This window comes from Orcinus orca, chromosome 2 (assembly GCF_937001465.1).
Source record: "Orcinus orca chromosome 2, mOrcOrc1.1, whole genome shotgun sequence".
NCBI classification, from domain to species: Eukaryota; Metazoa; Chordata; class Mammalia; order Artiodactyla; family Delphinidae; genus Orcinus; species Orcinus orca.
The window spans coordinates 126,149,859-126,177,686 of NC_064560.1; the positions used below are offsets into that span (position 1 = coordinate 126,149,859).

At 39.7% G+C, this 27,828-nt stretch overlaps 1 protein-coding gene; it reads right to left on the reverse strand.

The window, feature by feature from the left end:
- Positions 1-27,828, reverse strand: part of SALL2 (spalt like transcription factor 2) — a 915,550-nt gene that overhangs the window by 336,758 nt on the left and 550,964 nt on the right.

The following is a 27,828-nucleotide window of genomic DNA, read 5'->3' on the forward strand; positions in this document are numbered from 1 at the left end:
GATTTCCAAGCTTCAATTTCTCCATTAAAGAGATGGGAATTTATCAGAGAGTCATAAGCTTTCCTCATACAAGTGAGAGATGTTCTCAGCTACCAGGTCCTAAAATGTTGTGTTTTGAAAGTGGATACTTCTATTATCACATATATAACAGTTTTCCATCCATTTTATTCTTGCTTCTGGTAAGAATAGTTTTTTTGATACATTTTTGATGCTACTGAAAATGTGTTTGTGGAGAAAGTGCATTTGTACTTATGTGATGCTTGGTGGAAAAGGTGGGGGAGGGCAGGCGAAAGGTTGGTAGGACTGCGGTTCCCACATTCCAGAGCTTCAACCACCAACCTTACCTATATCAGAATCACCTACAGCACCTTAAAGATCTGGGTTATTAGGCACTTACTCAATCAGACTCTGATGCACTGATGCATTGCATTGTTTTTTTTTTTTTTTTTTTGTGGTACGCGGGCCTCTCACTGTAGTGGCCTCTCCCGTTGCGGAGCACAGGCTCCGGACGCACAGGCTCAGCGGCCATGGCTCACGGGCCCAGCCGCTCCGCGTCATGTGGGATCTTCCCAGACCGGGGCACGAACCTGTGTCTCCTGCATCGGCAGGCGGACTCTCAACCACTGTGCCACCAGGGAAGCCGGATGCATTGTATTTTTAATGAACATCTTCTATATCAGTTAGAAACTGGGTCAGCTTCAAGTTAAAAAAACTTCAAATAATAATGTGTTTAACAAGGTGGAGTGTACTTTCCTCTCACGTAAAGAAGCTCTGTCATATGTATCATATGCAGTCCAGGGCTGCTATACTACCGTCATCACGTTATAAAAAATCAAGGGGCTTCCTTGTAGCTCTCTGTCTCTTGTTCTTAAAGTGTCACTTTTGTTTATATACTTCGCAGAAACTGCTAGAGATCCATCCACATTATACACATTCCAGGCAGAAAGAAAGAGAAGGTCAAGGGGCAAATGAGTACATGCTGGCCAAGTCAATCATTTCCAGAAAATCCACCCAACAGCTGCTACTTACATTTCACTGACCAGAGTGTTATTCCATGTCCCCACCTTTCTCCCGTCTGCAAAGGAGTCTGGGATGTCAGTATTTTTTCAGTCTCAGCATGTTGTCACTCACATCAAAACTGTGGTTCTATTAGTAAGAAATAGGAGAGAATGGACATTCTTTAGGCAAATAGCAATTTCTGCTATCCTCAGCTTAGGGTATATTAAGACTCATGGGGGTTTTGTTTCATAGTTATTCATTTTTGAAATACTATATCCAGTCTATCTCCCAGTTCTGTTGACTTTGCTTCCTAAAGGTCTCCAGAAGATGTCACAAACCCCACACACTAATTCACCTCCACCATCCTAATTAAAAATCCATTTTAGTCCCTTGCTCCCCAGCATGTGACACACCCCATCATTCTTCAATGTAGTCCTCTCTACCACAGTGAGAATGATCTTGTCAGAGTGCAGATTTGAGCATGTCAATCACCTGGATCCCCATTTGCTCTTAGAATAAAGAGAAACTTCTTTTAAAATTTTTATTTATTTTATTTTTGGCTGCATTGTGTCTTCGTTGCTGCGCGCGGGCTTTCTCTAGTTGTGGTAAGCCAGGGCTACTCTTCGTTGCGGTGCACAGGCTTCTCATTGTGGTGGCTTCTTTTGCTGTGGAGCACGGACTCTAGGTGCACAGGCTTCAGCAGTTGCAGCACGCATGCGAGGCTCAGTAGTTGCGGTACACAGGCCCTAGAGTGCACGGGCTTCAGCAGTCACGGTGTGTGGGCTCAATAGTTGTGGCTCATAGCTCTAGAGCGCAGCCTCACTAGTTGTGGTGCACAGGCTTAGCTGCTCCACGGCATGTGGGATCTTCCTGGACCAGGGCTCAAACCTGTGTCCCCTGCATTGGCAGGAGGATTCTTAACCACCGTGCCACCAGGGAAGTCCCAAAACTTCTTAATATGACCTACAAAACCTTGCATAACTTAGGATCTTGTTACCTCTCCAACCTCATTTCACAATGTACTCCTAATCTCTCTCCCTCTCTGTCTCTCTCTCTCTTCAACAATACTGGTATTATTTAAGTTTCTTTTTTTAAAATTAATTAATTTTGGGCTGCGTTGGGTCTTTGTTCCTGCGTGCGGGTTTTCTCTAGATGTGGTGAGTGGGGGCTACTCGTTGTTGCAGTTCGCGGGCTTCTCATTGCGGTGGCTTCTATTGTGGCAGAGCACGTGCTCTAGGCGCACGGGCTTCAGTAGCTGTGGCACGCAGGCTCAGTAGTTGTGGCACGTGGGCTCAGTAGTTGTGGCTCACGGGCTCTAGAGTGCAGGCTCAGTAGTTGTGGTGCACAGGCTTAGTTGCTCCATGGCATGTGGGATCTTCCTGGACCAGGGCTTGAACCCATGTCCCCATTCATTGGCAGGAGGATTCTTAACCACCGCACCAAAAGGGAAGTCCTTAAGTTTCTTAAAAGTACCTTTTTCCTACTATATGACCCCTTCATAGCAACTGTAGGTGATTTCTTATTTATTTTCCTTTTCCTAAATTTTTTTCCTCCCTTCAAAAGAGTAAAAAAAAGAGTAAATGCCTATTCATTCTTATACATCTGTCCAAGAGTCAGTAGCTGAAGGAAGCTCAGGGGGCAGTTTTAGAATTATAGACCTCTGCATTTTCACATTTGCAGTTTCTCCTTTATTTCTTTGATTAAGACCTATTTTCACTACTACTTCTGTGAGTTCCTTAATGGTAGCATCCATATCTGTGTGTCTCACCCTTGAAAACTCAGCATCAATGTATCTTAGGCATTAGGATCATCTAATTTCCTTCTTCTTCTTTTCTATCCATTAATGTATTCTTTATTTTAAGTCTCCTCAAAAGGATATGATAATATTTATTAAAAAAAAGAAATCTTTGGAAGTTTATGGATACATTCTTTTGGCATAGCAGGGATTGGCAAAGCACAGCCCACAGGGCAGAGCAGCCTGCCACCTGTGTTTGTAAATAAAGTTTTATTGGAAAACAGCCATGTCCATTTATTTATGCATTGATCATGGATGCTTCGTGTTATAAGAGCACAGTTGAGTAGTCACGACAGAGATTATATGACTTCAAAACCTAAACTATTTACTATTTGACCCTTTACAGAAAAACTGTTTGCCAACCTCTGGGGTGTAGGAATTACATGGGGATTTTTAGATTTGCAGTTTTTTGTTTGATAGCAACAAATTATATAATAAAAGCATATTTCTAATCATCTGTATGGCCAACTTAGAATACTCCCCTTAGTTTTGAGGCCTTTGTGTTCTTTATGTTATTTTATCAAATGAAAGACAAATGGAATAACGGCACTTTACAAATAAAAGCATCTCAGTTCTTTAAATCGACAAAAGTGTTAAGAATATTTTTTAAATATTTAAAAAATTTTTACTGAAGTACAGTTGATTTACAGTGTTGTGTTAGTTTCAGGTGTACAGCAAAGTGATTCAGTTATACATACGTATATATTCTTTTTCAGATTCTTTTCCATTATAGGTTATTACAAGATATTGAGTATAGTACCCTGTGCTATACAGGGATCTTGCAGGGCAATTTGTCTTGCATAACACATGAGTCAAGATTTTCTTGACGATTCCACCAAAGGATCAAGAAACTAGAGGAATAGTTCTGTCAACTTTTATGTAACTCCAAACAAAACCTCCTGCTGCTTCTCAGCCAGCCATGCTGTTTGCTTTCTGCATACTGCATAATGGAGAATTTAACAGTTATCATAGTTTTAATGGTACTGGAGGATGTAGTCACTGTCCTCACCTAACAGGGTGGATGTCTGGACACCCACCTGAAGGTAAACACTGCCTTCTTCCCTAACATTCTGGAGTCCTGCACACTGGGTGTTGGACACCTGAGCATTGGGAGTTAAACATCAGGATAAACAGGCCAAAGAAATGGAGAGGGAGATAAAAGAACAAAAATAAATCTAAATAGAGGAAATAAAGTATTCAAGCAGGTTTTATTTCCCTGGTGATAACTGCATCAGCTCTCTACTTCCAGTCTGAGCCCTCATTCCACATGGCTGGGTCCAGGCTAGTGGGAGTACAGGCAGGGCATAAGATTTGTTTTACTTACCTGCTCCTCACTCAACTGAAAGCAATTGAGATAGGAATCGTGTCTGGTTTTGGTTTACACATTGTAGACAACTCTGTAAATTGCCAGAATGAATGCTTGAGCCTAGGGATTCCTGAACACGCACAATAATATAAGAGTACCTAGGTGGTCCGCTGAGCCAGAGAGTCTTGCCAGCAGGATAACTCTACTCAAGACCTTAATTTTCGTAAGAGCTAAAAAAATAAATCATTTTAACTGGTGAGAAAATCTAAGTAGGTGAATATGTATCATTTGAAGATGATTCTTGTGTTCAAGTGACTTAGTCATAGCCATTGTTACTAGATTGACAGCACTGCCCTGAGAGCCTGTGTAAGGCAACATCACAGCTGTCTGCAGAAACAAAGTCCCCATGCCTTAAAATAGTTGATGTGAGCAAGTAACAATGTTTTGACTTCTTGCTATAAATACAGTCATACTTTGCATAAAGTAAACCCAATCCTAGGGAAAGAATAAGCTATGAAATGACCCTGTCAAATCTTCTGCTGTGTTCACTTCACTAGCACAAATAATTGCACAAGAAACTAGACAAACAAGCTGACCGACACTGAGCAAACAGTTCTTTACATTGAGATTCCTGAATCCCTAGTAATACAAATAAACAGGAGACAGATAAATACCACACACGTGCCTCTGGAATGAAGAGAGTCTGGCTAATATTATTAAGTATCGAAACTCTACTTTCTTAATAAATTACTTACTTGAATTAAAACAAGAATGTGACAAGAAGTGAAAAGAAGGTGTTTCAAAACAACTAAATGAAGTGGAGATAGGCAACCTTCCAGAAAAAGAATTCAGAATAATGATAGTGATCCAGGACCTTAGATAAGTAATGGAGGCAAAGACTGAGCAGATGCAAGCAATGTTTAACAAAGACCTAGAAGAATTAAAGAATAAACACCGAGAAGAATTCAAGAACAAGCAAACAGAGTTGAAAAATACAATAACTGAAATGAAAAATACACTAGAAGGAATCGATAGCAGAATAACTGAGGCAGAAGAATGGGTAAGTGACCTGGAAGACAGAATGGTGGAATTCACTGCCATGGAACAGAATAACAAAACAAGAATGAAAAGAAATAAAGACAGCCTAAGAGACCTCTGGGACAACATTAAACTCACCAACATTCGCATTATAGTGGTCCCAGAAGGAGAAGAGAGAGAGAAAGGAGCCAAGAAAATACTTGAAGAGAAAGAATATAGTCGAAAACTTCCCTAACATGGGAAAGGAAATAGCCACCCAAGTCCAGGAAGCACAGAGAGTCCCAGGCACGATAAACCCAAGGAGAAACACACTGAGACACACAGTAATCAAAGAGACAAAAATTAAAGACAAAGGAAAATTATGAAAAGCACACAAGGGAAAAACTACAAATATCATACAAGAGAACTCCTGTAAGGTTAACAGCTGACTTCTCAGCAGAAACTCTATAACCCAGAAGGGAGTGGCACAATATATTTAAAGTGATGAAAGGGAAGAACCTACAACCAAGATTACTCTATCCAGCAAAGATCTCATTCCGATTTGATGGAGAAATCAAAAGTTTTACAGACAAGCAAAAGCTAAGAGAACTCAGCACCACCAATCCAGCTCTAAAACAAATGCGAAAGGAACTTCTCTAAGTGGGAAACACAAGAGAAGAAAAGGACCTACAAAAACAAACCCACAACAATTAAGAATATGGTAATAGGGACATACATATCCATAATTACCTTAAATGTGAATGGATTAAATGCCCCAACCAAAAGACACAGGCTCGCTGAATGGATACAAAAACAAGACCCATATATATGCTGTCTACAAGAGACCCACTTCAGACCTAGAGATACATACAGACTGAAAGTTAGGGGATGGAAAAAGATATTCCATGCAAATGGAAATCAAAAGAAAGTTGAGTAGCAATACTCATATCAGATAAATAGACCTCAGAATAAAGAATGTTACAAGAGACAAGAAAAGACACTACATAGTGATCAAGGGATCAATCCAAGAAGAAGATATAACAATTATAAATATATATGCACCCAAGATAGGAGCACCTCAATACATAAGGCAAATGCTAACAGCAATAAAAGAGGAAATCGACAGTAACACAATAATAGTGGGGGACTTTAACACCTCACTTACACCAATAGACAGATCATCCAGACAGAAAATTAATAAGGAAACACAAGCTTTAAATGACACAATAGAGCAGGTAGATTTAATTGATATTTACAGGACGTTTCATCTAAAAACAGCAGATTACACTTTCTTCTCAAGTGCACACGGAACATTCTCCAGGACAGACCACATCTTGGGTCACAAATCAAGCCTCAGTAAATTTAAGAAAATTAAAATTATATCAAGCATCTTTTCCGACCACAACGTTATGAGATTAGAAACAAATTACAGGGAATAAAACGTAAAAAAACACAAGCACATGGAGGTTAAACAATAAGTGACTAATTAACCAAGAGATCACTGCAGAAATCAAAGAAGAAATGAAAAAATACCAAGAAACAAGTGACAATGAAAACACAATTGATCCAAAACCTATGGGATGAAGCAAACGCAGTTCTAAGAGGGAAGTTTATAGCAATACAATCCTACCTCAAGAAACAAGAAACATCTCAAATAAACAGTTTAACCTTACACCTAAAGGAACTAGAGTAAGAACAAACAAAACCCAACGTTGGTAGAAGGAAGGAAATCATAAAGATCAGAGAGGAAATAAATGAAATAGAAACAAAGAAAAAAGTAGCAAAGATCAATAAAACTAAAAGCTGGATCTTTGAGAAGATAAACAAAATAGATAAACATTTAGCCAGACTCATCAAGAAACAGAGGGAGAGGACTCAAATCAATAAAATTAGAAATGAAAAAGGAGAAGTTACAGTGGACACCCCAGAAATACAAGGCATCATAAGAGACAGAAATACAAGGCATCATAAGAGTCAGCCAGGAAGAAACAGAAAATATAAACAGACCAATCACAAATAATGAAATTGAAACTGTGATTAAAAAATCTTCCAAGAAACAAAAGTCCAGGACCAGATGGCTTCACAGGTGAATTCTATCAAACATTTAGAGAAGAGCTAACACCCATCCTTCTCAAACTCTTCCAAAAAATTGCAGAGGAAGGAACACTCCAAAACTCCTTCTACAAGGCCACCATCACGCTGATACCAAAACCAGACAGAGATACTACAAAAATGAAAATTACAGACCAACATCACTGATGAATATAGATGCAAAAATCCTCAACAAAATACCAGCAAACAGAATCCAACAATACATTAAAAGGATCATACACCGTGATCAAGTGGGATTTATCCCAGGGATGCAAGTATTCTTCAATATACACAAATCAATCAGTGTGATACACCATATTAATAAATTGAAGAATAAAAACCATATGATCCTCTCAATAGATGCAGAACAAGCTTTTGACAAAATTCAACACTAATTTATGATAAAAACTCTCCAGAAAGTGGGTACAGAGGGAACACACCTCAACATAATAAAGGCCATATATGACAAACCCACAGCAAACATCACTCTCAATGGTGAAAAACTGAAAGCATTTCCTCTAAGATCAGGAACAAAACAAGGATGTCCAGTCTTGCCACTTTTATTCAACATAGTTTTGGAAGTCCCAGCCACTGAGATCAGAGAAGAAAAAGAAATAAAAGAAATCCAAATTGGAAAAGAAGAAGTAAATCGGTTACTGTTTGCAGATGACATGCTACTATACATAGATAATCTTAAAGATGTCACCAGAAAACTACTGGAGCTAATCAGTGAATTTGGTTTAGTTGCAGGATACAAAATGAATGCATAGAAATGTCTTGCATTCCTACACATTAACAGCAAAAGATCAGAAAGAGATATTAAGGAAACAATCTCATTTAACATCACATCAAAAAGAATAAAACACTTAGGAACAAACCTACCTAAGGAGACAAAAGACCTGTACTCAGAAAACTATAAGATACTGATGAAAAAATCAATGATGACACAAACAAACGGAGATATATACTATGTTCTTGGATTGGAAAAATCAATATTGTGAAAATGACTATACTACCCAAAGCTTGATAGGGATTGCACCGAATCTACAGGTTCGGTGCAATCCCTATCAAACTACCAATGGCATTTTTCACAGAACTAGAATAAAAAATTTCACAATTTGTATAGAAACACAGAAGACCCTGAATAGCCAAAGCAATCTTGAGAAAGAAAAATGGTGCTGGAGGAATCAGGCTCCCTTACTTCAGACTATACTAAGAAGCTACAGTAATCAAGACAGTATGGTACTGGCACAAAAACAGAAAGATAGATCAATGGAACAGGATAGAAAGCCCAGAGATAAACCCATGCATCTATGGTCAACTAATCTATGACAAAGGAGGCAAGGATATACATTGGAGAAAAGACAGTCTCTTCAATAAGTGGTGCTGGGAAAACTGGACAGCTACATGTAAAAGAATGAAATTAGAACACTCCCTAACACCATACACAAAAATGAACTCAAAATGGATTAAAGACCTAAATGTAAGACCAGACAATATAAAACTCTTAGAGGAAAACATAGGAAGAACACTCTTTGACATAAACAACAGCAAGATCTTTTTTGACTCACCTCCTAGAGTAATGGAAATAAAAACAAAAATAAACAAATGGGACCTAATGAAACTTAAAAGCTTTTACACAGCAAAGGAAACTATAAACAAGATGAAAAGACAACCCTCAGAATGGGAGAAAATATTTGCAAATGAATCAACAGACAAAGGATTAATCTAAAAAATATATAAACAGCTCATGTAGCTCAATATTAAAAAAACAAACAACCCAATCCAGAAATGGGCAAAAGACGTAAATAGTCATTTCTAAAAAGAAGACATGCTGATGGACAAGAAGCACATGAAAAGCTGCTCAACATCACTAATTATTAGAGAAATGCAAATCAAAACTACAATGAGGTATCACCTCACACTGGTTAGAATGGGTATTATCAGAAAATCTACAACAACAAATTCTGGACAGGGTGTGGAGAAAAGAGAACCCTCTTACACTGTTGGTGGGAATGTAAATTGATACAGCCACCATGGAGAACAGTATGGAGTTTCCTTAAAAACTAAAAGTAGAACTACCATACGACCCAGCAATCCCACTACTGGGCATATACGCAAAGAAAACCATAATTCAAAAATACACATGCACCCCAATGTTCATTGCAGCACTGTTTACAAAAGCCAGGTCATGAAAGGAACCTAAATGCCCATTGACAGACAAATGGATAAAGAAGATGTGGCACATATATACAATGGAATATTACTCAGCCATAAAGAGGAACGAAATTGGGTCATTTGTAGAGACGTGTAAGGACCTAGAGACTGTCATACAGAGTGAAGTAAGTCAGAAAGAGAAAAACAAATATCATGTATTAACGCATATATGTGGGATCTAGAAAAACGGTACAGATGAACTGGTTTCCAAGACAGGAATAGAGACATGATGTAGAGAACAAATATATGGACACCAAGGGGGGAAAGCGGGGTGGGAGGGGGTGGTGGTGGGATGAATTGGGAGATTGGGACTGACATATATATACTAATATGTATAAAATAGATACCTAATAAGAACCTGCTGTATAAAAAATAAAATAAAACAAGGTGTTTCAAGAACCAAGACACCTAAGTAAGGTCACCTATCCCTCATAAGGCTAAAGGTGTAAGGCTGCTGTTATCTAAGTATGGTTCATGGGCCCAAAGGAGGCCCTTTCAGGGCGGTTTACCAAACTCGATGAGTTTTCTCTCTTTTGTTGCAGATTAGTACTCCGCACAGGATTCACAGTGACCCCCTCTGTCATTATCTCTCTCTCTCTCTCTCTCTTTTTCTACACGTCCCTCCTCTCTGGTACACTGGTCCACAAATTCTAGGTGCTTCAAGATCCCCAATCTCCGATTCTGTCTCAATCTCACAGTGAGACAGCTGGGCTATTTTTGGTAAATCCCTCCCGCACTGGTGCCGAGAAGCTGCCTCCATGAAGTAAGCTGGGCAATGGTCGGGCTCACCTCATCTGTTTTCCTTATCTCTGTGCTACCTGTAGTCCAATGTCCAAAAGTTGTTTCATATAGTTTGTCCAGTTGTCCAGTTGGAAGGAAGGTCAACTCTACCTTTCTCAGTGAAGAAGTTACAGTAATTTGTTTTTATTGTATTTTACAAATATGTCATTTCATGATGGATAAGGATAAAATCGTTTTCAACCAACCACACATTATTTGAGACCTGCCTTAGGTAATGTTTCCTCTGTGGCATGCTGAATGAGTCTTGGGGATGAATAGTAATTCAGGCAAAGGATTTGGGGAGATTAGGGAGCACTTTCTAGGCAGATGAATCCCTCCCTTACCCATGGGAGTCATGGAGACATATGCAAGGAAGAGACCTCTGACTATTCCAGTTAAAAATTCTGCCTGGGATTATTTGGGTAGCTAGAGATACTTGTACCATGCAGAAAATGATGGAAGCAACAATTGAATATTTCCCTAAGCATGCTCATGTTTAGAGCTCTCTTCTGAGTCCTGTCCCATTCTCCTTTACCTATGCCTCAAGCTATTAATATTTTATCAGGAGAAAGAGGTCAGATATAGCTGTGGTGCAATTTTCAGGATGAACACAAGAGGGTGGGGTTTCCTACAAATGTGGTTCCTCTTTTTATTCGGGTGCTGGTTTGACTTGTTTACTTTGTAGCCACAAGACAGATTGCTGTTGCTGTGCAGAAAGGGGCTCTCAGTTTCTAAGTGAGGAGTTTCTATAATATTCAGCTGCAAACTAGCCCCATTAGATTTGGTGTATTCTAGGGAGCAAGGACCATTGCCAACATGTTTTCTGCCACTCACTCTGTTCTTGTGATCTTCTTAATATTCAGTAAGTAACATTTTATCTTAAATGTTCATGATTTTTCATTTTCCTATAATTATAGGTAACTTTTAGTTTTCTTCTCTGGCTGAAAACTCTCCTTCTGTCCATTTATAACATAAAAAAGTGATTCTCTTCTAGGAGGGACCAATGGAGACTCAGTGAACCAGACAGAAGGCCCAGTGACTGTCTCAGAGGGGGCGCCTAGGACCCTGCACTGCACTTACCAGACCTCTGATTCAGATCCCTATCTTTTCTGGTACGTCCAGTATCTCAACAAAGCTCTGCAACTCCTCCTGAAGGGCTCGAAGGCAAACCGGAGGGCAGAGCATCAAGGTTTTCAGGCCACTCTTGTTACAAGTGACAGCTCCTTCCACCTGCAGAAACCCTCACTGCAAGCATCAGACTCGGCTGTGTACTACTGTGCTCTGAGTGACACGGTGAGAGGGGCTGCAGGGGGAGCTGAACACAAACCCAAGGGGAGCAGGAGGGCTGAAGTGAGCAGCCTTGGGAGGAAGAGGTATATTCTCTCCTTGGGCAGTGTTTAGTTTATTTAGAGCTTTTCAGGAAAATGAATCAAGCTCAGATCTAATTCCTAGAAACCCAGGAGGTTGGGACTTGTTCTTCAGGGAGAATAGGGTGGATGTCAGTCTTTTTTTTTTTTTTTTTGGATGTCAGTCTTAAAGAAGACACAAGCTCTGATCCCCAGAAGCGTCCCTGTTCAGCCAGAAAGACTCCTCCCTTATCTAGACTGACTTTCAAAAACATCTATTTTCTCTTAATGTAAGATGGATGTTAGATGTCACGATATTAATATATTCATTTAGGGAAGAGAAAAGGAATAGATGACTAAAAGCTGCATCAGCTGAATCACAATCATAAATCAGCACAGGGATGCCAAGCAAATCATACACAAATTTTCACGCGGCTGAGACGTAACGCTGTTGAGGCACTGCTCTCAGTGAAATGAGCCAGAGCTGCTGCAGCAGTGGGATGAAAAGGCATTTGTGATTTTTGAATGGCTACATTTTTGATATAAGGAACTAGGAATGCATGGTCTGGTGATTTTGCCTTCATTTTGACTATAGGATGGGATACTTGAAAGCAAGGTTTTTCTAGCACAGACTGATTATTGATTGGCATTAGACACATACAGCTGGACAAATTTTGTCCACCAGGAAACTTGCTGTGTGATAGCATTAAGTAGACAAGGAACTTTATCCAATGTAAATTTCCCCAGGAACCAATGCCTTGGAGTGAAGGAAGAAAAGTTATGATGACTGAGGGTAAATAGTTTGACCTTCCTGTCTGGAAGAAGGATCTGTGAGCTTATTTCACTGTAGAGTTTGGCTGCAGGCCAAAAAAAGCCATACAAAAACATGGATGACTATTTGTTCTCAGAAGTCACCATAATCATAACAAATTGTATTGCTCATAAAACTTATGTCTATCCTAGATGCATTGGCTGAATATGGCAAATGGCTGCAGCACTGATATAATTGTTGTCAACTTAATTACAATAAAGTCTAAATAGGCAGGTTAGATTCACCAACCAGGTCAACAAGCCATGACATGCCACAGGGAAACTGATAGCAGCAAGTTACATTTCCTGTTCTGTTGCAGAAGCATCTTACCCGTCAGTACTTGTGCACGTGCCCTGTCAGGCACAGGGCAGGCATTTAGACCTGAATTTGAGACAGAACACAGCACATTTCACTCAGAGGAAGAGCTTCCAATATGGGGTTCCCTGGCCTGGTGAGAGTTGTCATAGCCTCCATCCACCTTGGTAAGCCTGGTAAGGATGGCCACAAACAGACTCAGCTCCACTCAGCTCCCATGTTTGGGGGTAGGGCAGGTTATTATTGTCTGGTGGTGTGTAGGAGAGTTGAGTAATGGGTAGAGGAATTGGAAGTCTTAGTCCTATGTTTGTCCCTTGCAGCCCTCGGGGCTAATTCTTTCTGTCTCTCTGTCTGTCTCTCTCCATATATATTATATACACAAAATTTTTTCTTCTCCCCAGGATCCATCACAGCCCAGAAAGTAACTCAAGACCAGCCAGAAGTTTCTATGCTGGAGAAGGAAGATGTAACCTTGGATTGTGTATATGAAGCTAGTAGTTACAGTTATTATTTATTCTGGTACAAACAAACACCAAGTGGGGAAATGATTTTCCTTATTCATCAGGAGTCTTACAATGAGTGAATAGAACAGAGGATCGGTAGTTTTTGAACTTCCAGAAAACGGCCAGTTCCATCAGCCTTACCATCACAGCATTGCAGCTTGGGGACTCAGTGGTGTATTTCTGTGCTCTGAGAGACCACAGTGATGCAGGTCCCTGTGGGAACCCCATAGAAACCTCAGATCTCAACGTGAGGTGTCCCCCAGCTATGAAAACCTTAGTGAGATTCTCGGTAAGGGCAGGAGAAGGCAGGGGCCGTGTCAGCGAGGCAGGGGAGTTAGAAGTGGAAACCTCACTCTAAGGAAAATGCTATCTCTCTGGCTCAGAGAACATATCTAAAAGTGTCATTCATCAAAAGCATCTTTATCTTCAATTCTTCATCTTGAAGTAGATCATTTGCCAAAAAAATTTAAAACTTTTTTATGGTGATTATATTAAAGCAATTGATTTGGTTTAAAAAAATTCAGTAATATTTGGCCAAATCTGTACCTGAATTGTTAGACTTTTAGGTTCACTGCACAAATATTCATGCATTGCTGACTAAGTCTTGTCATTATGTTAGATCTGAAGTATCTGTTAAATGGCACTTCTTGGACTCTCCCTGTCCCATTGTCTCATGCTGTGCCATGAATGACTTGGAATGATGTACACAGAATAAATGTCACCACAAGTCTTGACACCAAGGAGGAATGAAGCTCTTCAGTTTGCTCAGGACCAGCCCCACTACCTGATCACATTCTCTATATGCAAGTTTAATGCAGATAAAATAGAATATCCAAAGAAGTAATACTAAAAACAAAACAGAACAACTCAAAAATTCTACTAGTCAGGAAAAACTCTGCTACAGAATCACATCTTATAGGATGTTTTCCATTCTACGTTTTTACCCAACAGTATATTGTGAAATTATTATTTGCCCAGTATTACTTACACATCAAAATCACACATTCTAATGGCGATATTCCAATGTATGATTGTTTTTTAAGAAGATGTTGGGGGTAGGAGTTTATTCATTAATGTATTTATTTTTGCTGTGTTCGGTCTTCGTTTCTGTGCGAGGGCTTTCTCCAGTTGTGGCAAGCGGGGGCCACTCTTCATCGCGGTTCGCGGGCCTCTCACTATCACAGCCTCTCCTGTAGCGGAGCACAGGCTCCAGACGCGCAGGCTCAGTAGTTGTGGCTCACGGCCCTAGTTGCTCCGCGGCATGTGGGATCCTCCCAGACCAGGGCTCGAACCCGTGTCCCCTGCATTAGCAGGCAGATTCTCAACCACTGTGCCACCAGGGAAGCCCCCAATGTATGATTTTATAATACTTTTTTGGCAAATTCCGTCTTACTAGCTTTTTAGATTGTTTTACTCACAGTAACAAGTAATGCTGGAATGAACACACGTATTTGATGATTTCCTTGACAATTCCCAGGAGGTGAATAGGAATTTACCTTTAGTCTTTCTGGTATGGGCTCCCTGATCGTTTCTGTGACCCTGGAGTATAGCACATTTTCACTCTACAACTACTAAACACTCATATTTTACCTGTTACAGAAAATTCTCTTACATCAAGGCTTTGCTTTACAGTTTAGCTCCTAATGACTCCAGATGGCCTCAATTTCAGGCAATTCTGTACCACATATGTTCAAAGTAGCTGTAATATAACATCTAAAAGAGTAATGTCTCTGTGCTATTGTGTGGTGATATTAGGTGGCAATTAACCTGGTGGATATGTTTTCAACTGGAATTCCAAAAAGAAAGATATTCTTCCTTGTGTAAGGATTTTCTATCCCTACTATACAAAAGACAATGATCCTAATACAGAAAAACTTTCCAGAAAAGAAAGCATAAGTGTGTGTGTGTGTGTGTGTGTGTGTGTGTGTCGGGGAAAAGGAGAGAGAGAGAGAGAGAGAGAGAGAGACAGTGAGAGAGAACATGATAGACGTATGTAGCCAAGCCATGAAGTAATTAACTAAACAGTTAAATTTCGTAAAACGTATTGGAAGTAAGCAAAGTCTTTCAGAGACAACTTTTAATGAAGAAAATAGATGTAAGTAGTTTACAAGGGAATAAATCAAAGATTTGAAGCAGGAAAAATGTATCTTAGAATCTGGTGCAGGAAGCGGTATTGGCGAGAGGTACTCAAAGGAGGATTCCCAAAAGTTAGCAAAAATTTTTAAAAACACCAGACCGAAAATAATCAATGACCTATCTTGTTTAACAATTATTTCAATCTATTTGTACTTTGAAAGTCTGAGAAATCTTCTAAAATGTTTTGGATAACATGCATACCAGCTCAAACTGGAGCCGTTGTAAAATCACGGTCACTAGTCTCTACTTGATCCCTAACATCCCCCAAATCATATCCCGTCTCCTTAATCAATGAGCTGTCTAATCATAATCGCCTTTTTAAATTTTCTTGATTGTCACATAACTCTAATTTTTCTAATATCTCCATCAGATTATTTTGCCAATAAATAAGTAAATGCCATCTGGGAAGGAATGCATTAACAGTGTGCCTGTAACTTGTTTTCTGCTTCCTCTGAGGTCACCAGAGGCCTTTGGGGTTTCCTGAGCTGACCTCTTTGTGGACACAGTATTCTCATTTATACTCGAAAAGTAAAGAGGAGTTTTTAGGAGTTGTTCCATACTAAGTTCTTATCCAGAATGACCTTAGCAGGACATCCAGGGTATTTCTAGATTATTCATTGAAAATAAACTAGAATTTATGGACATGGGATATATCTGATTGGAAAATGGCAGTCAACTAATGTTGGATCTCTGGTGCGTGATTAGAAAAACCTGAAAGACCCCAAATCTCAATGACTTCCCTGTTGCAACCTGTGTTGCTATAGTTGATGCTTGTCATACTGAACCCCAAGTCTGTCCTGGTGTTAAAAAAGGGACTTTGTGAAGCTTCATTTGAACAATTCATGAGCTCCCAGAGACTGAAGCTGGGTCTGCTGCTCTTTCTTGCTTGTAGTTTTGCTCTTCAGAAGTCCTGTTTTATCCCCTTCTAGTCACTACCATCCTTCCAAGGAAACCACAGTCCCATAGATAGATTGGTTTTGCCCATTTTTGAACATTATACAACTAAAATAATATAGTTTGGATTTTTTTCTATCTGGATTCTTTTCTTAATATCAGATTTCTAAAAGTCATCCATGTTGTATACAGTATAGTTTGTTTATTCTTATTGCTGTATGAACATACCAGAATTTATTTAGCTACCTGCTTAAATGGTTCTTTGGATTTTTCCTGCCTTTCGCTGTTATCAATTGTGTTATTATGAATATTCTTTTTTTTTTTTGGTATGCGGGCCTCTCACTGTTGTGGCCTCTCCCCTTGCAGAGCACAGGCTCCGGACGCGCAGGCGCAGCGGCCATGGCTCACGGGCCCAGCCGCTCCGCGGCCTGTGGGATCTTCCCAGACCAGGCCAGAAACCATGTCCCCTGCATCGGCAGGGGGACTCTCAACCACTGCGCCACCAGGGGAGCCCAGGAATATTCTTATACACGTTCTTTGGTGAACATATTTACACACTGCTATTGGGCATATATATTAGAATTTCTGGATTAAAGGGTATACATATATCTGGCTTTAATTCCTCCACTAGCTAAGCCCTCAAAGGGTGCTAATAACCTCGGTGTTGTGAATCAACCGAAATTTCCAAACCTCCTCATTGCTGACCTCTCAGAAACTTTACACACATGAGTTGTGACAATTTACTCTTGCTTCAAATCCTCTCTTCCTTACAGAAAGTTTCTCTCTTTCTTAGAGAAACAGCTTCTTCTCTGACCACTCTCTGAGGTTTGTACCTACTTCTTGGGCTGTTTCCTCTCTCACTCCCGCACACACCTTCATCTCCCTTCCAGTCATTAACTATTGAGTGTCTGCAAGGTTTAGCTCTAGACTGTGTCCTCTCTTTGTGTTATTCTCTCTCTCTCTCTGACATTTTACTTATGTCTACATGACTCCGTGTCATACCTCATCATCTTTCTCTAGCTTCTCACTCAATTTAACAAGTATGAGCCACCTTTCTGTCACATATACACAGAGATAAAAATAACACAGTAATCAGCATTCTGGCCATAAGTAAAGTGAGAGAAACTGTCATTGCCGCCTAGTGTGACCCTCTGAATCCTCCAAACTCCAGGGGATTCATTTCAAACTCTCTGAGCCAATCTTCTGAATCTCCTCTAACTTGGCTTGAGGAAGATTGAGGAAGACACACCATCACAGCTTCACTTCTGTTTGCTCTAACTCTTCAGTGAATTTTCAGTTTTCTCATATATCATTACTCTGCATAATAGGCTAAGGAAAGTTGAACAAATGCACTTCATATATGTTTTGGAAGTATACCCAAGTATGTATTGTGGACTCTCTCCATGGGTTCTCATGTACTGAAGGCTCTCTTCCAAGTCCAAGACAAAAGGAAGTGTTGCAATTAATATGTTTTTATAATCTACATCTATATCTATACTTATGTATAGACTTCTAAAATTCCTGTTATGCCTATAACTGTGAGTTCCATACAGTCAGGAAACATGTATGTATTGTACATTACACAGTACATGGCACAGAGTGGCTGCACATTACATATTGGCTAACTGAAGAATGAATTAATTGATAATATCAACAGATACAGAGCTTCTACCCTTTGGATGCTGTTAGATAATTGTGTATCAATTAGTTCTTGTATTCGTCCAATTCTCATCACCATAAGGATACTTCTATTTCCATGTACCATAAATCCCCTTTCTGTTTGTACAGATTTTCGTCATATGGTACTATTTTCAGGTTTGCAATTAGATGGTCTCCCTCTTGTTGGCGTAGACAGAGCCATCTTCATCACCTGAGTGAGTCTATAGGAAGATGCATATCGAATTCATTTTCTTGTGGACTTGGAAGTCCCTCTTATCGGTGAGTCTTCCGGTTTCACCTGGTGATGACGTATTCCTGTATTATCTCTTTTCTGCTTTCTTCTCTAGAGCTTTTATCTTAGAATTTCAGCCTCAAATATTTATTTCCTGTGGCTAGAGATATGAGTCCTATAGAGCTAAGGGTGGTAGTGGGCAGAGAGTCGGGGAGTGGTCCAGGCCGAAAGAAAACCACAGTTAACTTAGTTCTCTTTGAGTCGCAATACTTTTCCTTTCCATCCTAACTTCTAGGGCTCAAAGGAAATGACGTTTTTATAATAGGTGTTCTCCATACACTAGATGTTGCCCATGAGTACAATTGGATGGTGTCGAACTATCTGTTTCTATTTATCTTTACCATTGCCATCACTTGTTCTGCTTCTTTGTATATTTTTAATTTCCAGTCTAGTGACCTAGTTTGGGGGTAGATATTCCTACCATTGGGAGTCCTAGCCTGAGACAAGAAAAATGTCTTGTCTGTTTTTCTAATTTCCTGATTCTGGTTCCAAGGGCTGAATTATTGCAATCAAGAATCCTTTTAAGTTCCTGGACTCTCAACCCTTAAGAAAACTTTTAGGAAGTATTATCCTCAATTGTAATATTGGTATTTTAAAAGTTCTCCTATGAGAGCAAAAATCAGGACTCTGCCTCTGGCACAGTAGAAAGAAGAATCACTACATCCTTGGGGAAATGAGCTATTTGACCTTGGAATGGTGACTGTGATAAAAGGTAGATGGAAGCATGTAATTTTAGCAAAAAGTAATAAGAGAAAGAGGGAATTCTCTTTCTTGTGACTATTTGTAGAGAATATTCTCTTTTTCAAGAAACACATGCTCCATTATAGGAAAGAAGTTATAGCAAGGAAAAGACTCTCACTTTAGTTCACTTTGATGACCTAAATATTAATAGGCATTTTTTTCTCAGAGAATTTTAAAGTTTAAAAGAATGTGAATTTTAGGAAAGATTACAGTTATCCTTGATCATAAGATAGATGTAACCATTTTCCAAATCTATACTAGAAAACATTGCCCTGTAATACGTGATAGATGATTTCAGAGGCTGATATGTTGAGAAGGGTTTGGGTTTGTTCTATAGTTCTAACTTTACTTTTAATTTAGAGAAATCACAGTAAGTATAAAAAGGGAAGCTCACAGGCTCAAAGCATAAAAGTTTTTTCAGTCTTCTATGAGAAGTGCTCAAGCTACATTTTGGTTATGTTGCTTTGAACTAGTTACTTGATAACAGCAAATACGTAAAGCTTAAGACAAAGATGATGACAGATTCCTCTTTTCTAAAAGAGATCTTGTTAAAAATATGCATTATAAAAATCAACTCAAAATGGATCATAGACTTAAATGTAAAATATAAACTATGAAACTTGAAAAAAAATAAGACAAAATCTTCAGGACTGGAGCTAAGTAAATCTTAGATTTGACACCAAAAGCATGATACACACACACACACACACACACACACACACACACACACACACACACACACACCCCTAACTGAATCAAATTTAAAAACTCTTCCTCTACAAAAGACCCTGTTAAGAATATGAAAGGATAAGCTACAGACTGGGGGTAAATATTTACAAACCATGTATCTGACATAGTACTTGTATCTAGAATATATAAAGAACTCTAAAAGCTAAATGGTATAGAAAATGAACAACCAATTAGAAAAACGGGTGAAAGACTCAGATTGATATTTCACCAAAGAGGATATACAGATTGCAAATCAGCACATGAAAAGATGCTCAACATCATTAGCCATCAGAGAAACGCAAATTAAAAACCACAATGAAATATCACTATACAACTATCAGTGGGGCTAAAATAAAAAATAGTGACAACACCTAATTCTGGCAAATGTGGGGAAAACTGGATCACTCATAAACTGCTGATGGGAATATAGAATGATACAGGCACTCTGGAAAATGGCCTGGCAATTTCTTATAAAACTAAACATGCAATGCAGACTTGGACACTTATCCTAGATAAATAGAAGATTTCATTTACATAAAAATCTGTACCTGAATATTCATAACAGCTTTATTCATAGCAGCCAAAATATGGAAACTTGATGTCCCTTAGTAGGTGACTGGTTAAACAAACTGTGGGACGTCTCTACCATGGAATACTACTCAGAAATAAAAAGAAACAAACAGGTTGGTTACACACTATTACCTGGACAAATCTCATGTTTTTACTACTCATTCTGAGTGAAAAAAATCTCAATGCTTACTTCTATGTAATTCCCTTTATATAACATTATTAAAATAACAAAATCGTAGGGATGAAGAACAGGTTAGTGATTGTCAGGGGTTAATAACTAGGGAAGGGGTGGGTGTGGCTACAAAGGGGTGGCATGAGGAAGCCTTGTGGTTATGAAACAGCTGTGCATCTTGATTGTGGCAGTGAAGCTATACATGTGATATACATGAATGCATAAATCTTTACATGTGTAAAATTGTCTAGAACTACACACACACATAAAAGGCTGCATGTAAACTGTGGAAATCTAATAAGCCTTGTGTGTTGTACCAATGTTAATTTCCTGGTTTAGAGACCCCTGGAGGACACAGGGTGAAGAGTACACAGAGCCTCCCTGTACATTTTTGGAAACTTCTATGAATCTATAATTATTTCAAATTAAAAAAATTCTTTTTTAAATTGCAAACAAATTTCATAAAAATCACAACTGTAAATCATCTCCTTGGTTTCATTACACATCACACATTCAGCTTCTGGGTTCTTTTAGAGTCTATCCTACAAAGAGCTCCTGCATTAATCCTGCAGTTATCTTTTTCACGTTCTTTCTGAGACACACATTCAGAAACAGAGAAACACATCCTTTCAAATATGATTTGTAAGAGTCAGAGTTTGCTAAGTGTGACTAGAATAAATCAAATCAAAGGATGAGAAAATGGATACAAGTTAGTTTAATGACTTTTAGATCACTGAGAAATTATCAGATTTTCAAAGAAAAAGTCAAAGAACAACAAACCCCTTACCTACACTGTTAGTGCAATAAATTCTGTGCAGCTTATTCTTTTCTAGTCCCTGAGTGGGTGAGGGATGAAGTGACATCAAAGCAGTGCGTCTGAGGGTTGATGTTCTTTTTCTGGGTTGTAGCTAAGGGGGGTAGAGTGTGCTCTTCGGACAAGTGTGAAGAGAGCTTATATAAATGGTGGTCAACTCTGCAACATCAACACATGTTCAATGACAAAACTCAATGGAGTGCGGCTTCCGGGAAGATGGCGGAAGAGTAAGATGCGGAGATCACCTTCCTCCCCACAGATACACCAGAAATACATCTACAAGTGGAACAACTCCTACAGAACACCTACTGAACGCTGGCAGAAGACCTCAGACCTCCCAAAAGGCAAGAAACCCCCCACATACATGGGTAGGGCAAAAAAAAAAGAATAAACACAGACAAAAGGATAGGGACGGGACCTGCACCAGTGGGAGGGAGCTGTGAAGGAAGAAACGTTTCCACACACTGGGAAGCCCCTTCGCGGGCGGAGACTGCGGGTGGCGGAGGGGGAAATCTTCGGAGCCACAGAGGAGAGCACAGCAACAGGGGTGCCGAGGGCAAAGCGGAGAGATTCCCGCACAGAGGGTCATAGCCGACCGGCACTCACCAGGCCGAGAGGCTTGTCTGCTCACCCGCCAGGGCAGGCGGGGCTGGGAGCTGAGGCTCGGGCTTCGGTTGGAGCGCCGGGAGAGGACTGGGGTTGGTGGCGTGAACACAGCCTGCAGGGGGGTTAGTGTGCCACGGCTAGCCGGGAGGGAGTCCGGGGAAAAGTCTGGACCTGCCGAAGAGGCAAGACACTTTTTCTTCCCTCTTTGTTTCCTGGTGCGCGAGGAGAGGGGATTAAAAGCGCTGCTTAAAGGAGCTCCAGAGACGGGCGCGAGCCGCGGCTAAAAGCGCGGACCCCAGAGACGGGCAGGAGACGCTAAGGCTGCTGCTGCTGCCGCCACCAAGAAGCCTGTGTGCGAGCACACGTCACTCTCCACACCCCTCTTCCGGGGAGCCTGTTTAGCCCGCCACTGCAGGGGTCTCAGGATCCAGGGACAACTCCCCCGTAAGAACGCACTGCGCGCCTCAGGCTGGTGCAACGTCACGCCGGCCTCTGCCGACGCACGCTCGCCCCGCCCTCCGTGCCCCTCCCTCCGCCCCGCCTGAGTGAGCCAGAGCCCCCGAATCAGCTGCTCCTTTAACCCCGCCCTGTCTGAGTGAAGAAGAGACGCCCTCCGGTGACCTACACGGAGAGGCGGGGCCAAATCCAAAGCTGAGCCCACTGAGAGCTGTGAGAACAAAGAAGAGAAAGGGAAATCTCTCCCAGAAGCCTCAGAAGCAGCGGATTAAAGCTCCACAATCAACTTGATTGTACCCTGCATCTGTGGAATACATGAATAGACAACGAATCATCCCAAATTAAGGAGGTAGACTTTGAGAGGAAGATTTATGATTTTTTCCCCTTTTCCTCTTTTTGTGAGTGTGTATGTGTATGCTTCTGTGTGAGATTTTGTCTGTATAGCTTTGCTTCCACCATTTGCCCTAGGGTTCTATCTGTCCGTTTTTTTTTTCTCTTAATAATTATTTTTTTAATTTTAATAACTTTATTATATTTTATCTTCTTTTATTTTACTTTATCTTCTTTCTTTCTGTTTTCCTTCCTTCCCTCCGTCTTCCCTCCCTCCTTTCTTTCTTTCTACTTCTACTAATTCTTTCTTTCTACTTTTTCTCCCTTTTATTCTGAGTCGTGTGGATGAAAGGCTCTTGGTGCTACAGCCAGGAGTCAGTGCTGTGCCTCTGAGGTGGGAGAGCCAACTTCAGGACACTGGTCCACAAGAGACCTCCCAGCTCCACATAATATCAAACGGTGAAAATCTCCAGAGATCTCCATCTCAACACTAGCACCCAGCTTCACTCAACGACCAGCAAGCTACAGTGCTGGACATCCTATGCCAAACAACTAGCAAGACACGAACACAATCCCACCCATTAGCAGAGAGGCTGCCTAAAATCATAATAAGTCCACAGACACCCCAAAACACACCACCAGACGTGGACCTGCCCACCAGAAACACAAGATCCAGCCTCATCCACCAGAACACAGGCACTAGTCCCCTCCACCAGGAAGCCTACACAACCCACTGAACAAACCTTAGCCACTGGGAACAGACACCAAAAACAACGGGAACTACGAAACTGCAGCCTGCAAAAAGGAGACCCCAAACACAGTAAGATAAGCAAAATGAGAAGACAGCGAAACACACAGCAGATGAAGGAGCAAGATAAAAACCCATCAGACCTAACAAATGAAGAGGCAATAGGCAGTCTACCTAAAAAAGAATGCAGAATAATGATAGTAAAGATGATCCAAAATCTTGGAAATAGACAAAATGCAAGAAACATTTAACAAGGACCTAGAAGAACTAAAGATGAAACAAACAATGATGAACAGCACAATAAATGAAATTAAAAACACCCTAGATGGGATCAATAGCAGAATAACTGAGGCAGAAGAACAGATAAGTGACCTGGAAGATAAAATAGTGGAAATAACTACTGCAGAGCAGAATAAAGAAAAAAGAATGAAAAGAACTGGGAAAGTCTCAGAGACCTCTGGGACAACATTAAATGCACCAACATTTAAATTATAGGGATTCCAGAAGAAGAAGAGAAAAAGAAAGGGACTGAGAAAATATTTGAAGAGATTATAGTTGAAAACTTCCCTAATATGGAAAAGGAAATAGTTAATCAAGTCCAGGCAGCACAGAGCGTCCCATACAGGGTAAATCGAAGGAGAACCACGCCAAGACACATACTAATCAAACTGTCAAAAATTAAATACAAAGAAAACATATTAAAAGCAGCAAGGGAAAAACAACAAAAAACACACAAGGGAATCCCCATAAGGTTAAAAGCTGATCTTTCAGCAGAAACTGCAAGCCAGAAGGGACTGGCAGGACACATTTAAAGTGATGAAGGAGAAAAACCTGCAACCAAGATTACCCAGCAAGGATCTCATTCAGATTTGATGGAGAAATTAAAACGTTTACAGACAAGGAAAAGCTGAGAGAGTTCAGCACCACCAAACCAGCTTTACAACAACTGCTAAAGGAACTTCTCTAGGCAAGAAACACAAGAGAAGGAAAAGACCTACAATAACGAACCCAAAACAATTAAGAAAATGGGAATAGGAACATACATATCGATAATTACCTTATATGTAAATGGACTAAATGCTCCCACCAAAAGACACAGATTGGCTGAATGGATACAAAAACAAGACCCATATATTTGCTGTCTACAATAGACCCACTTCACACCTAGAGACACGTATAGACTGATAGTAAGGGCATGGAAAAAGATATTTCATGCAAATGGAAACCAAAAGCAAGCTGGAGTAGCAATTCTCATATCAGACAAAATGGACTTGAAAATAAAGACTATTGGAAGAGACAAAGAAGGACACTACATAATGATCAAGGGATCGATCCAAGAAGAAGATATAACAATTGTAAATATTTATGCACCCAACATAGGAGCACCTCAATACATAAAGCAAATAGTAACAGCCATAAAAGAGGAAATCGACAGTAACACATTCATAGTAGGGGGCTTTAACACCCCACTTTCACCAATGGACAGATCATCCAAAATGAAAACAAATAATGAAACACAAGTTTTAAATGATACATTAAACAAGATGGACTTAATTGATATTTATAGGACATTCCATCCAAAAACAACAGAATACAAATTTTTCTCAAGTTCTAATGGAACCTTCTCCAAGATAGATCATATCCTGGGTCACAAATGAAGCCTTGGTAAATTTAAGAAAATTGAAATTGTATCAAGTATCTTTTCCAATCACAACGCTATGAGACTAGATATCAATTACAGGAAAAGATCTGTAAAAAATACAAACACACGGAGGATGTACAATACACTACTTAATAACGAAGTGGTCACTGAAGACATCAAAGAGGAAATAAAAAAAATACCTAGAAACAAATGACAATGCAGACACGACGACCCAAAATCTATGGGATGCAGCAAAAGCAGTACTAAGAGGGAAGTTTATAGCAATACAATCCTACCTTAAGAAATAGAAAACATCTCGAATAAACAACCTAACCTTGCACCTAAAGCAATTAGAGAAAGAAGAATAGAAAAACCCCAAAGTTAGCAGAAGGAAAGAAACCATAAAAATCAGATCAGAAATAAATGAAACAGAAATGAAGGAAATGATAGCAAAGATCAAAAAAACTAAAAGCTGGTTTTTTGAGAAGATAAAGAAAATTGATAAACCATTAGGGAGACTCATCAAGAAAAAAAGGGAGAAGACTCAAATCAATAGGATTAGAAATGAAAAAGGAGAAGTAACAACTGACACTGCAGAAATACAAAAGATCTTGAGAGATTACTAAAAGCAACTCTATGCCAATAAAATGGACAACCTGGAAGATATGGACAAATTCTTAGAAATGCACAACCTGCCAAGACTGAATCAGGAAGAAATAGAAAATATGAACAGACCAATCACAAGCACTGAAATTGAAACTGTGATTAAAAATCTTCCAACAAACAAAAGCCCAGGACCAGATGGTTTCACAGGCGAATTCTATAAAACATTTAGAGAAGAGCTAACACCTATCCTTCTCAAACTCTTGCAAAATATAGCAGAGGGAGGAACACTCCAAAACTCATTCTACGAGGCCACCATCACTCTGATACGAAAACCAGACAAGGATGTCACAAAGAAAGAAAACTACAGGCCAATATCACTGATGGGCATAGATGCAAAAATCCTCAACAAACTACTAGCAAACAGAATCCAACAGCACATTAAAAGGATCATACACCATGATCAAGTGGGGTTTACTCCAGGAATGCAAGGATTCTTCAATATACGCAAATCAATCAATGTGATACACCATATTAACAAATTGAAGGAGAAAAACCATATGATCATCTGAATAGACGCAGAGAAAGCTTTCAACAAAATTCAACACCAATTTATGATAAAATCCCTGCAGAAAGTAGGCATAGAGGGAACATTCCTCAACATAATAAAGGCCATATATGACAAACCCACAGCCAACATCCTCCTCAATGGTGAAAAACTGAAAGCATTTCCACTAAAATCAGGAACAAGACAAGGTTGTCCACTCTCACCACTCTTATTCAACATAGTTTTGGAAGTTTTAGCCACAGCAATCAGAGAAGAAAAGGAAATAAAAGGAATCCAAGTCGGAAAAGAAGAAGTAAAGCTGTCACTGTTTGCAGATTACATGATACTATACATAGAGAATCCTAAAGATGCTACCAGAAAACTACTAGAGCTAATCAATGAATTTGGTAAAGTTACAGGATACAAAATTAATGCACAGAAATCTCTGGCATTCCTATACACTAATGATGAAAGTCTGAAAGTGAAATCAATAAAACACTCCCATTTACCATTGCAACAAAAAGAATAAAATATTTAGGAATAAACCTACCTAAGGAGACAAAAGACCCGTATGCAGAAAATTATAAGACACTGATGAAAGAAATTAAAGATGATACAAATAGATGGAGAGATATACCATGTTCTTGGATTGGAAGAATCAACATTATGAAAATGACTCTACTACCCAAAGCAATCTATAGATTCAATGCAATCCCTATCAAACTACCAGTGGCATTTTTCTCAGAACTAGAGCAAAAAATTTCACAATTTGTATGGAAACACAAAAGACCCCGAATAGCCAAAGCAATTTTGAGAACGAAAAACGGAGCTGGAGGAATCAGGCTCCCTGACTTCAGACTATACTACAAAGCTACAGTAATCAAGACAGTATGGTACTGGCACAAAAACAGAAAGATAGATCAATGGAACAGGATAGAAAGCCCAGAGATAAACCCACGCACATATGGTCACCTTATCTTTGATAAAGGAGGCAGGAATGTACAGTGGAGAAAGGACAGCCTCTTCAATAAGTGGTGCTGGGAAAACTGGACAGCTACATGTAAAAGTTTGAGATTAGATCACTCCCTAACACCATACACAAAAATAACCTCAAAATGGATTAAGACCTAACTGTAAGGCCAGAAACTATCAAATTCTCAGAGGAAAACATAGGCAGAATACTCTATGACATAAATCACAGCAAGTTCCTTTTTGACCCACCTCCTAGAGAAGTGGAAATAAAAACAAAAATAAACAAATGGGACCTAATAAAACTTCAAAGCTTTTGTACAGCAAAGGAAACCATAAACAAGACCAAAAGACAACCCTCAGAATGGGACAAAATATTTGCAAATGAAGCAAGTGACAAAGGATTAATCTCCAAAATTTATAAGCAGCTCATGCACCTCAATAAGAAAAAGACAAACAACCCAATCCAAAAATGGGCAGAAGACCTAAATAGACATTTCTCTAAAGAAAATATACAGACTGCCAACAAACACATGAAAGAATGCTCAACATCATTAATCATTAGAGAAATGCAAATCAAAACTACAATGAGATATCATCTCACACCGGTCAGAATGGCCATCATCAAAAAATCTAGAAACAATAAATGCTGGAGAGGGTGTGGAGAAAAGGGAACCCTCTTGCAGTGGTGGTGGGAATGTAAATTGATACAGGCACTGTGGAGAATAGTATGGACGTTC